Genomic DNA, 13,627 nt, shown 5'->3' with positions numbered 1-13,627 from the left:
CTGCCCTGACTTTCCAGGTGATGCATAGCTAACTGAGGCCTGTTTGAATTTGAACCTTCCTGCTCAGCGTTCGACTTGCTCTTGGCGTTGCAGACTTTCTTAGCTAAATGACGCTTCTTACTGCAACTGTGACGAGCTATGCCTATAAATTTGCATAGTGTTTCGTTCCACACCTGAAACATTCCAATGCTTTCGGCTTTTTTGCTTGCAGCCTCTTTCTTTACTTGATGCAGTGCACTGCCATTGGCCTTTAGAATATCTTTTGCTTTGCTGGCAGCCATTTTCATGTCCTGAGAAATTTCTAGAGTCCTTTTGAAAGTCGGTGTGGTTTCTCCAAACAACAATGCTGAATGTTATCCTCATTAATGCCAGAGACTAGTCTGTTCCAGAGTAAGTCCTGTAACACTGCTCCAAACTCTCAATGTTCAGAGAGTTGCCTTAATTCAGCAACCAAGTAAACTACAGACTGTTTTGTCTTCTGAAAATGACTGCTGGACAATCACTGAAGGCTTAGGATTGTGGTGATTCTGAATGAGTGCAACTAAATCCGCAAATGAGATGTTCTTCCCCTCTCCGCCCCTCCAGCTTCCGTGGTGGTGCTAAATTCCTCAGTAGCTTTTGAGTTTTCATCCTACACACACCCAGGAGAACTGCGCATGTTTTGGCCTCAATTACAATTCCATTTGCCAAGAAGAAGTGCTCCAACTTTTGCGCATATTCAGTCCAGTCCTTGTTATCTTCCACAAACTCACTGATCATCCTGAACATAGTCACGGTGCTGCTAATCTGTTTTTCGTTGGTAAACTCTCAAACCTGCTGCTCAGAACCTTCTACTGCTGCTCACTCTGTAAACTAGCTACTCTGTGCAAATCTTTGTAGTGCAATGCCGAATCTCAAATTTTTCTGTCCCTTCTGTACCCCTTCATAGTCAAAATGACGTCACTTGCCCACAAAAAGATCGTCAAATGCGTTGTGATATTCAATCATCTTTACTTACAAAAATATTGAAATACAGTACAGCAACGACTCAGATCTGGAGACAGCTAGTTACACAGGTCCCTCGAGGTAAGACCCGACCAGCGAAAGCTTATACTACCGATGATGTCGCTCACACATGTTCACCTGTGAAGAACATCAATACATACATTCAGGTAGGAAGATGTTTACTATAACCCTCTGTAATGGCATCCATTTGAAGTTGCCCTTTACCCTTTTGTAAATTCTCAGCTCTGCATGACCACAGACAGAATGGGTAATGATGAATTGTGCTGAATTCAGTCCTGCTGAGCTCAATTCAGTGACAGCCCTTCAGTCAGTTCGTGCGCCTGGATATACTAAATTTCTTCCTTAATAGATTGACATTTTTCCTGATCTTATTTATTCAGCAAGCTAAATGAAGTTGTTTACACTGACTTATATATGAATTTAGAACCCATTCTGAATGTAAGATGGGATGAGAGATGAGTAGCATTTGTAATAATTATAGGAAATGTCCTACTGCCAACTCAGGCAAATTCGTAGCTATAACATAAGACAAACACAATGCTGAAAGTCAATCACAGCAATTTTTACAAAACCCCGTGTTTTATTTGCCATACTTTTATTTAGCTTTTTATTTGCAAAGTATCTATATTTTGTGAGGGACTATACAATCATCGTTTAAAGAGTCTTTTTGTAAAATGTCACATTACTCCCTAGCTTCATCAATTTTCAAATTGAATTGTTTCTACAACTATTCTTTACACCAATCTATATTTTCCACAGGCTGTGATCTTTGAATGGAGAGTGCAACCAAATGTCTTGCATTGGCTGTCACTGCAACTCCTGGGTTTCTCTGACTGTCATCCCCCACCTCCCCTCCCCACTGCCAAACATCCACACCCAAGTGCAGGTATGCCAGTTTTCCACTGAAGTTCACAGGACTAGCTGGATAGCATAATACCAAGGATACCTGTGGATAAAGTAAAATCATGAACAAAGGTGATGCTTGTCTTTGTGAGAGTCACAAAGGTGCTGTCAGAAATCCTGTTCTGAACTAGTATAAAGGAAAAGTATGAAGAGGCTTGCTCAACGCATTAGTGGAAATAATGACTCGAATATGAAATCCAGCAAAGAACAACTGATTGTACCTGACATTGGCTCCATGAATTCCAGGAAAACCTTCCTTTTGAACTGAAAATATTAAGAGGTTTTAAACTTATTCAGCTGATATTGTGCAGAAACATGATAGCGTGTCAAGCAAAACTGCCTAGGAAATGTTAACAGGCCTTTTTTGATGTTGGTTTGTTGCCTGAACTTGGTAAACAAAGACCTCTACCATACCCTCTTTTGTTGAGTTAGCACACTTTTTTTTGTTAAAGTTATGTTTTAGGAAATAAGAAGTGAAGGACATTCCTCCAAAATAGCTATTTTTTCCATATGACACGTTAGATGCTATAGTGCAACACCTGAAATCAGAAGTTGAGCTAGTATTGACATAAAAACATAGAAACTAGAAGCAGGAGTTGGCCATTCAGCCCTTCAACCTGCTCCACCATTTAGTTGGATCATGGGTGATCATATTCAATATCCTGATCCTGCCTTCCTCCCATAGCCCTTGATCCCTTTAGCCCCAAGAGCTATATCTAATTTCTTCTTGAAATCAGACAACGATTTGGCTTCAACAACATTCTGTGGTAGTGAATTGCACATATTTGCACCTTCTGGATGAAGAAATTTCTCATCACCTCAGTTCTAAAAGGTTTACCCCTTATCTTCAAATTATGAACCCTAGTTTTGTATTCAATCACCATTGGGACATAGTACCAGCCTCTGCCTTGCTCTTGTAGCTTGTCAGTTAAATTATTGGTCAGTGGTGACCACATCCTGCCACCCAGCTCACGTATTAATAATGGGAGGGTTTGGCACAGGAAACTTGTTAAAGGGAGCTAAATCTTGTGTGCCAAAGGAGCAAATCTGCGTGTTTCCCAGCTGGAGACTATGGATGAATAGGGATATCCACTGCTTGCTGAAGTCCAGGTCTGAGGCACTCAAGTCAAGCAACCCTGACCTATGCAAGAAATGATGTGGATATGCCGGCGTTGGACTAGGGTAAACACAGTAAAAAGTTTGACAACACCTGGTTTAAGTCCAACCGATTTATTTGATAGTAAACTCACAAGCTTTTGAGGTTTCCCTCTTCTTCAGGTGAATGGAGAGTTCTGGCCTCAGACAGAGCATATAAAGCACAGACAGTTTACAGATTACTGATTAGAATGCGAATCTTTACACCTAACCTGCTGTTCAAGTCCTAAAGTGGCCAACAATGTGAGTGGAAGGAGCACTGATCACAGGTTAAAGAGATGTGTATTGTCTCCAGACAGTACAGTAAGTGAGGTTTAGCAAACCTAGGCAAGTCAAGGGGGTTACAGATAGTGCGACATGAACCCAAGGCCCATGTTGAGACCGTCCTCATGTGTGCGGAACTTGGCTATCAGTCTCTGCTTAGCGACTCTGCGCTGTTGTGTGTCGTGAGCGCAGAGTCGCTGAGCAGAGACTGATAGCCAAGTTCCGCACACATGAGGACGGTCTCAACATGGATCTTGGGTTCATGTCGCACTATCTGTAACCCCTGTGACTTGCCTAGGTTTGCTAAACCTCACTTACTGTACTGTCTGGATACAATACACATCTCCTTAACCTGTGACCAGTGCTCCTTCCACTCACATTGTCAGCCACTTTAGGACTTGAACAGCAGGTTAGGTGTGAAGATTCGCATTCTAATCAGTAATCTGTAAACTGTAAAACTGTAAACTGTAAAAGTAGGGAGGTCTTGCTGCAGCTGTATAGGGCATTGGTGAGGCCGCAGCTGGAGTACTGTGTGCAGTTTTGGGCGCCGCACCTGCGCAAGGATATTTTGGCCCTGGAGGGAGTGCAGAGGAGGTTTACTAGGCTGATACCGGAGTTGAGGGGATTGAGCTATGAGGAGAGGCTGAATAAACTAGGCTTGTACTCGTTAGAGTTTAGAAGAATGAGGGGAGATCTCATTGAGACGTATAAGATGATGAATGGGATGGATAGGATAGAGGTGGAGAGACTCTTCCCGCTCAAAAAAGACAGTAGGACTAGGGGGCACAGCCTCAAGATAAAGGGGAGGCGGTTTAGAACGGAGTTGAGGAGGAACTTCTTCACTCAAAGGGTGGTGAATCTCTGGAATTCTCTGCCCGTTGAAGTGGTGGAGGCTGCCTCGCTAAATATTTTTAAGAAGCAGGTTGATGGGTTCTTGATAAGAGAGGGGATTAAGGGTTATGGGGAGAGGGCGGGAAAGTGGAACTGAGCCACGACAGATCAGCCATGATCTTATTGAATGGCGGGGCAGGCTCGAAGGGCTAGATGGCCTACTCCTGCTCCTATTTCTTATGTTCTTATGTTCTTATGTCTGTGCTTTACATGCTCTGTCTGAGGCCAGAACTCTCCATTCACCTGAAGAAGAGGGAAACCTCAGAAGCTTGTGAGTTTACTATCAAATAAATCGGTTGGACTTAAACCAGGTGTTGTCAGACTTTTTGCTATGCAAGAAAGCCAGATGTGATCTACAGAGATGCATCAAAGGTGCCAAAATACAGTATTGGACCAAGCTAGAGGCCCAGGCTAGCCACATGGACACCCACCGACTATGGCGAGGTCTGCAAGATATGACAGACCACAAGATGAAGGCAGGTGGCCGGGAAGCCTCTGACAAATTTGTATCTGAGGTCACCTTTGCCGACGTCAGCAACTTTCTCAGAAGTCAACCCATGGAGAGCAACTGGCCTAGATGGAGTACCCAGACAAGCACTCAGGTCCTGCACGGTCCAGGTGGCAGGGATATTTTTAGACATCTTGGGCCTCTCTTTACAGCAGTCTGAGGTCTCTACCTGCTTCAAGAAGATGACCATCATCCTGGTACCAAAGTAAAGCCAGGCAGTATGCTTTAATGACTATCGTCCAGTGGCTCTGACATCCATCATTATGAAATACTTCGAAAGGTTCGTCATGGCACAAATCAATTCCTGCCTCCCCGACTGCCTAGATCCAGTACTAATGCACCTATTGCCTCAACAGGTCCATAACAGATGCCTGGCTGACACTCAACCCTGGAACACCTAGATAACAAAAACACATTTGTCAGACTCCCATTTATAGATTACAGCTCAGCCTTTAACACCATTATTCCTACGAGACTCATCTCCAAGCTTCATAGCCTGGGGCTCGGCTCCTCTCTCTCTCTAACTGGATCATAGACTTTCTAACCCATAGACCACAGTCAGTGAGAACAGGCAACAACATCTGCTCCACGATCATCCTTAACACTGGTGCTGTGTGGCTGTGTCCTCAGCCCCTCACTATACTCCTTATACACTTTGACTCTATGGCCAAGCTCCCCTCCAACTCGACTTTCAAGTTTGCTGATAATACCACTGTTGTAGGTCGGATCTCAAACATAGACAAGACAGAGTACAGGAATGAGATAGAGAATCTGGTGAACTGGTGCAGCAACAATAATCTCTCTCTCAATGTCAACAAAACAAAGATAGTCATCGACTTCAGGAAGCGTACTGGAGGGCATGCCCCTATCCACATCAATGGAGACAGAATGGAAATGGTTGACAGCTTCAGATTTTTAGGTGTCCATGTCACCTGCTGAAGTTCAGATCTGAAGCATTCAAGTCAGGCGACCCTGACCCACACAAGAAAGCCAAATGTGATCGATGGAGATCCATCAAAAGACAGCATCGGACCAAGCTAGAAACACAGACTAGCCATATGGACGCCCACCAACTATGGCAAGTTCTGCAAGACATGACAGGCCACAAGATGAAGGCAGGTGGCCCAGAAGACTCTGACAAACCTATATCCGAGGTCTCCTTTGCCGACATCAGAGCAGCCTTCTCAGAAGTCAACCTATTGGAGGAATTGCAAACAGAATTAACATAGCAAGATCATAATCAAACAGCTCCATTCTTTCCCTTGTAATAAATCAGTGGAAGGTGACTGAGCAAAGAACATTTCTCAAGAAGCTCCTGCAATTATTGCATTTGTTTTGTTGTTTATTCTGAATGTAATCAATGACTAATGTAGAGATAGAGATGGTGAAATAGAGATGGTGAAAATGCAATGCTTCTTTCATCTTCAAAGAGTAATCTGCTATTTACTTAACAATTTAAATGATTCTCAAGTGGCATTGCTCGCAATGGGTTAGGGAAAGTTTTGTCATGTAAATTGTATTATCAGGGCCACTGATAGTGTCTGAACATGTCAGATTCTTAAAATAGCATACATACAGACTGGATTGAAAGGGAAAGCCAGATCGAAAACTAGTTGTCATACTCCCTGTCATATCTCATCCTGCACCTCTTTCCCATTTCTTATAAATACTTCTCTCAGTACTTTAACAATTCAGCTTTCCCACTTCTCCTCATATCCTGAGATGCCCTTCTGTTTAGTATTCTACACTCCAGGCCCTCGGTCCTAACACTTTTCACAAAGTCATCTTCATTAAGTGAGCAAAATCAATGCCACTATCCCAAAATCTCTCATCCCATCCTTGAACTATCCTCTCACCATTGCCACGCCCTATAATGGCCCTCCATGCCGACCAAATTTTTGCATACTTTTCTCACTATTTCTAGAGCAAGGAAATCTTTGCAGTTACAACCTCCCCCACATCGGATTATCTGATAATTCAGAAACTTTTTTTTTATGAATGTTTCAGTGATGTGTGTTCAGTGACAAAATCATTATGCTCATTTTGAGAGGAGCATTAGCTTATTCAATCACTGACAACATAATCAAAACATTGAGTGTTTTTGCCAGTTCTCCAATTAGAGGCATAACAGCCAGCCTTTGTCTGCCTCCTAATTGCCAAATGCACGTTAAGCTGACAATCAGAAGTAAAGTTCCATGAATTCTGGAAATCAGAAATAAAGCACAAAATGTTGGAAACATACAGCAGGTCAGGCGGTATTGGAGGAGTGAGAAAGGTGTAGAGTTAACAGGTGGTATTAGAACTGCTCCCAATTCAGGATGACTGTTGGAGAGGGTCAAAAGTTTAAAAAAAAGAGAAATCCAACCCCAAATTTCCACCAACACACTAGGCTGTAGCAGAAGCAAGTCATGGGTGACAATGTTAGAAATGCCGGTCCCTTTAAGAGTAAACCAAGTCAGAATGAATTGACAGCAGTTCACACTCATTGAAACTTATACTTAAGAGCTGTGTTTTTCCTCAGTTTGGGAGACTTCTGGACAGCGAGTGGATCAAAAAAGGAAAGATGGAAGCCAGTTTTGCGCTGAACTATAGTATCAAATAAAATGATGATAATCCACCAGAGTGTCTCTGTTATCTAATTTAGTAAATGGATATTTATCTGTTTAACATGGTAGCAGTGGATTCACCTTGATTTCTTCAGAATGAAAGATGAAGAAAACAGAAAACATTCCCTGCTTCTGACAAAAGTAAAGCTCCTGGTAGCTTTTAAGATGAAATGATGGAGTCATGATGAAGGATCACAAACTATGGTTACCTCCCAGTTTTTCTGGTATTGGAACCCAAACAAACAATGGAAGAAGAAGGTGAAAACCTGGACTTGGGTCACTTCTGTTGCCAAGAAGAAGCGAGGTATGGCTTTGACCTCATCTTTACCAGAAAGAAATAAGATTAGAATTAAAGTATTTTTGGAACTGAATGTTAGATACCAAAGAAGGGTTGCCGATTCCACTACAATTTGTGGACAGAATTTACATAAAAGATGACAATAAGGTAGTGAGGCGTGGTTGATAATTAATGAACTTAAGAAGATTGACAATCAGTTATCAACTTTCAAACTCTGAGAACATGGGTGAATAAGGCATCCTGTACTTCGCATACAATTTGGAGCCAGAGAGAAAGGATTTGCAAGCTCAAGAAATACATATTGATACGTGTACTGAAATGAAGAACTTGGAAAAAGTAACCTCAGACAGGGATTGGTTGCCTAAAGGAGGTTCCAAGGTGGTGTACTGGCCAGAAGGATCAGACAACGGGAGGGAGGAGACAGTAGTGGGATGAACAGGGAAATCAACAGTCAAATATAAAAATTGACTTAATGTCCAAGATGGAAGACAAAAGGTAAGGGTGATGGATTGGCAGCAACAAGTACAAGAGTGAAGAGTAAGAAAAATTAGCTCAAGTACTGATTCGAGAGTTAACTTATTTAGGAGAAGGAAAAGATCACACAGTATAAAGGATCTTAGTAGACATGCTTATAGAAACAGTCCAACGAGATCTCAACAAGAGAAAAGAGACTGCAGTCTGATAGTGTAGCATGGGAAAGGGAGAGCCATCTCAGACAAAGGGCAGAAGTAGAAGTTCCCGTGATAGAGAGGTGTTAGTATCTTCTACTAGATTAGAAGGTGAGATTCTAAAAGAGGCTAAAATGAGAGAGTTACAAAACAGGCAAGTATTTGGAATAATTCAGATGTTGATGATAGACCTGTTCTGTTGCACAGGTGGATCTGTACAGAAAGTACCCCATCAGATGGGACCAATAAGGCCAGTGCTTGATGGTAGCAAGGTTTTGAGGAATGCTAGAGAGAGATAAAGAGATCAAGGTACACTGTCTCAATGCTGAAAATGTGATTTTTGAATATCTTTTTACCAATTTAACCACTTATTCTTGGAGATGTAACTCTATAGATATCAAAGCCACTTTTCTACTGGGTAACTTGCTCAAGAGGAAAGTATTCTTACAACCTCCAAAGGCAGCATCAGGAATAGAGGAGAAGCTCTGGAAATTCAAGAGATGTGTTTATGGGTTAAATGATGCTTCTTGGGTCTGCTATTATTTGGTAAGGTAGTTCTATTAAAGTTAGATGTTCACAACTGAAGGTGGACCCAGCCATGTTCTATTGACACTGCAAGGGAAAACTTGTGGGCATCCTTATGATGCATAGGGATAATTTTTGTCACGGGGTACTAATAATTTTGATGTAAAATGTTATTAATCAAATTAAGATGGATTTTAAATTGGCAGTCAAGCTTCCAGGGCCTGGAAGTATGGTGATTTGGGGATTAAGTATGGTGAGTCAGATGTAATCTTACATCAATAATCTCACTTGAACATTGTCAGTCCAATCACAATTAGGTCTAGACAAAAATATGTGGCTGATACCAAGGGTGAAATGGAACAGCTGAGGCTTCTCATTGGATGCTCAATTGTCTTGTCAACAGTCAAGTGAGATTATTGATACACTTACACAAATAACGAATCTTCGTGGGATAATGTACATTCTACAGAAAATGTGAATGAACAAAGCCTTAGGATAGACATAGTCATTTTAAAGCAGGTCATAGATGAAATCATAGAATGCCTGCAGTGCACAGGGAGGCTTTTCAGCACTGACAACAATCCCACCCAGGCCCTATCTCCTGCTAGTACCCCTGACACTAAGAGGCAATTTAGTGTGGCCAATCCACCTAACCTGCACATCTTTGGACTGTGGGAGGAAACCAGAGCACCCGGCCAAAACCCACACAGACATCGGAAGAATGTGCACCACACAGTTACCTGAGGCTGGAATTGAACCTGGGTCCTTGGCACTGTGAGGTGCCAGTGTTAACCACTGTGCCACCCAAATGCTGCTTAACAAATCTATTGGAATTCCTTGAAAACATAATTAGTAGAGTTGACCAAGGAGAGGATAGAGTTTATTTAGACATTCAAAAGGCTTTCAACAAGATCTCACATTGAAGACAACTACATAAAGTTAAAGCGCGTAGGATTGCGGGTAGTGTTTTGAGATGGATAGAAAGCTGGTTAGCAGACAGGAAGCAAAGTTGGCATAAATGGGTCTTTTCTGATTGGCAGGCAATGACTAGTGGAGCACAGCAGGGATCTGTGCTAGGACTCCAACTGTTCACATTATATATTATTGATTTGGAAGAGGGAACTGAATGTATTACTCCAGATTTGCAGATGATACAGCATTGAGTGGGAGGGTGAGCTGTGAGGAGAATGCAGAGATGCTTCAGAGTGATTTAGACAGGCTGAGTGTGTGAGCATATGCATGGCAAATGCAGTATAATGTGCATAAATGTGAGGTTATCCACTTCGGTAGCAATAATAGGAAGACAGATTATTGTTTGAATGGGTGTAAATTGAGAAAGATCGATACTCAGTGAGACCTTGGTGTCCTCGTGTATCAGTCGCTGAAAGTAAGCACGCAGGTACCATGAGTATTAAAGAAGGCAAATGGTTTGTTGGCCTTCATAGCGAGAGGATTTGAGTATAGGAATAGGGATGTTCACTACAGTTGTATAGGGCATTGGTGAGGCTTGGTTGCATATAATGACACAGAACTTTGTCAATTCATTTTTGTTATTTTAGAAAAATATCAATGTTCTTAAGCAGAACAGTTAACATTACAAACTGAGGTCATAAGTCCATGGATCAGTGCTGCCAGAAATGAAAACAAACAGGAATCAATATAAGAAAGAGATTAAACTGTGTGACAACTGGATTAGAACTCGGCAATTTATTTGCAGTGATTTAATATTGTAGTAATTTTATCTTCTGGCAGTTGTTTCTTAAGTAAAAATTTATATTTCTTAAATTGCAATGTCTTACAACTGTACAACTACACAGTAATTCTAAGGCGGTGACCATTGGACCGATGAATAGAGACTTAAAGCACCAGCCAGTTGTTAATAAAAAGTAAAAGTCAAGTCCCCATACTCCCAGGTGATCATAGACTGCTTTCCCTTTGGAGAGGGAGAGCTGACAAGTGGTGATTTGACCTAAGCATCACTACACCTCAGGCAAGGGGCAAGTTGAGATTGAATAACCTCAGCTGGTATGGGGATTGAAGGTAGTCATGATGTGGAGATGCTGGCATTGGACTGGGGTAAACACAGTAAGAAGTCTCACAACACCAGACTTAAGTCCAACCAGTTTATTTGATAGTAATCCCACAAGCTTTCGGAAACGGTGTTCCTTTGTCAGGTGAGTGGCAAGTTCTGGTCTCCATTCACCTGATGAAAGTCAGAAGCCCAAAAGCTAATGGCTTTTGCTACCAAATAAACTTGTTGGACTTTAACCTGGTGTTGTGAGACTTCTTACTGTGTTTACCCCAGTCCAACTCTGGCATCTCCACATCATCCTGGCAGTACCCAATTGGCACCCTGACTTGCACCTTGTAGATTGTGGACAGGCTTTGGGGAATCAGGAAGTGAGTTATGTGCCACAGGATCCCTAGCCTCTGACCTGCTGTTATAACCAAAGTTCAGTTTCTGGTCAATGGTAACCCCCAGGAAGTTGATACTTAGGGATTTAGTGATGTTAATGCCATTAAATGTCATAGGGCAATAGTTAGATTCTGTCCAGTTGGAGATGGTCATTGCCCTGCACTGTGTGGCCTAAATGTTTCTCGTCACTTGTCAGTCCAAGTCTGGATATTGTCCTGGTCTTACTGCATTTGGACATGGACTGTTTCAGCATCTGAAGAATCACAGATGTCTTGAACATTGTGCAGTCATCAACAAAGTTCCTGACCGCTGGCCGTGTAGTGGAAGGTAGGTCATTGATGAAGCAGCTGAAGATGGTTGAGTCCAGGATACTCACGTGAGGAACTCCTGCAATTCTGTCCTGGAGCTGAGATGATTGACTCCAACAACCACAACCAACTTCCTTGTGCTAGATATGAATCAGATTGATTGAGGCAAGCTTCATATAGGGTTAGAGAATTCTCTGTGAATCTATATTGGCATAATTTCCAAATGTGTATCTTTACATTATTACTTTGAAATACTTTAGAATGGGTGTTTGCAGCTTCCTTTAGTGTGTCTACAATTGGTGAAAGTGATAGAGATTTGGACACATTTATGTACTGACAGTGTGCTGTTTAACTGCGGATTCACAGTACTCACCCACTAGCACATTAGAATATAAACAGGAGAATGCTTTTGATGAAAGCCATTTTATCATGAGTTTAGAGAATTGAGACATGAAATACAATCTATTCCTTCTGTTGGCCATCCAGTAGCTGAAAAAGTACAGTTGCAGTGAAAGGCAGAGAGGTGTGCTCAAATGTCCAGTAATCTCTAATTTAACAATAACAGCTTATTTTTATATCACCTCGTTATCATAGGAGAAAGCACACTGGTGTTATCAGAAAAAAATTGACACTGAGTCAGCTGAAATGTTGGGACAAGTGACCAAACACTTGGTCCAAGTTGTAGGTTTTGAGGAGTTTCTTAAAGGAGGAGAGCGAAGTAGAGGGGCAGAAAGTTTCAGGAAGAAATTCAAGAGATTGGGGCCAAGACAGTGGAGCACCACTTGCCCAAAACCACAGCAACAAATGAAATGTACATTATGCAAAGTCTACAACCATCTACTAATAAGTTCCATAAACACAATACTTCAGTCAGTTCAGCAAAGAAAGTATTTTTGGAAGAGTGCAAGATGTTCCTTCTTAGGGTGTGTAAAATAAACAAAACATGCAAGTAAAATGGAAAATATAAAATTAAAACCATCAAAAGTTTCTATGCATCCAGCCCTCAACTTTTATTATCAGTTTTTATTTTAAGTACAAGTAGTCTTGTATTGAACCCACAACTGGATCTAGTTTTGTGTATCTTTGCACTACTGTTTTGTGTGCAATTAAAGTTAAAACCGTTTTTTTTTACTTTTAGTTATTGAACAGAACCAAAATTAAACTTAAATCTCATTTATGGCAGAATGTTGCCTGCATGAGTGGGATCAGAGTATTTGTGAACATAATCCAGTTGCCTTCTTCATGTTTACTAAGGAACAGATCCACAAAAACTGATAACTTGAGATTTTAAATAATTTCAGTTTTTACCATTGTGGATCTGTTCAGCCCTGGATACACATGTGTCTGAGCACTTTGGCCCCAAATATCATGGATTGCCGTTCTGCCAAAATTTCAACTGCTTTCTGTGTGGACAGGGACTTGAGCCAAATTTTCCTACAAAGTTCATTTACTTATGCCAGAACGTTAAACTGGCTTAAAACAAACACAAGAGAAGCACCGCTAAAGTTTCTAATAGCAATTGCATTGCTACCTTTTTCCTTCAGTGCTTCATTGGAAACAATTACTTTTTTGGATTGACAATTTATTCTATAAAGTCATAACAGAAATGCAAGTTATTGAAACTGAAGCTTTCCATGAACTTATGGGCCTTGGGTTTAAATATTTTACTGGTTACCTGCTTCTCTGGCCCATGGACTTGCAAGAAAGAGTCCCTTTGAAACCTTGATAACCTGCGAACAGAAGCCATGAATGAAAGGAATGACGCCCACCCATAGAAATCACTTCTTGCTCATCTGGCTCTGCATGCTGATAAGAGAATCTGTGATGTGGAGATGCTGGCGTTGGACTGGGGTAAGCACATTAAGAAGTCAAGAGAATCTGCAGCAGCAATGACCTGAACAGGCGATTGTAAATTACTTTCAGATCCAAGCATTTCAAATCTAATAATTGAATATCGTAGCTGTGAGAAATAAAAATAAACTAAACTCTTACTACTGTAGTTGGAGAGTCTAGCTCAACATGGTTAATGTGCAACTGAATACAGTATCCTACAGAGTGATATAAGATGGCACCCAGGGTC

This window comes from Carcharhinus amblyrhynchos, chromosome 4 (genome assembly GCF_965287045.1).
Source record: "Carcharhinus amblyrhynchos chromosome 4, sCarAmb.v2.hapA, whole genome shotgun sequence".
NCBI classification, from domain to species: domain Eukaryota; kingdom Metazoa; phylum Chordata; class Chondrichthyes; order Carcharhiniformes; family Carcharhinidae; genus Carcharhinus; species Carcharhinus amblyrhynchos.
This window is presented reverse-complemented; position numbering follows the sequence as displayed.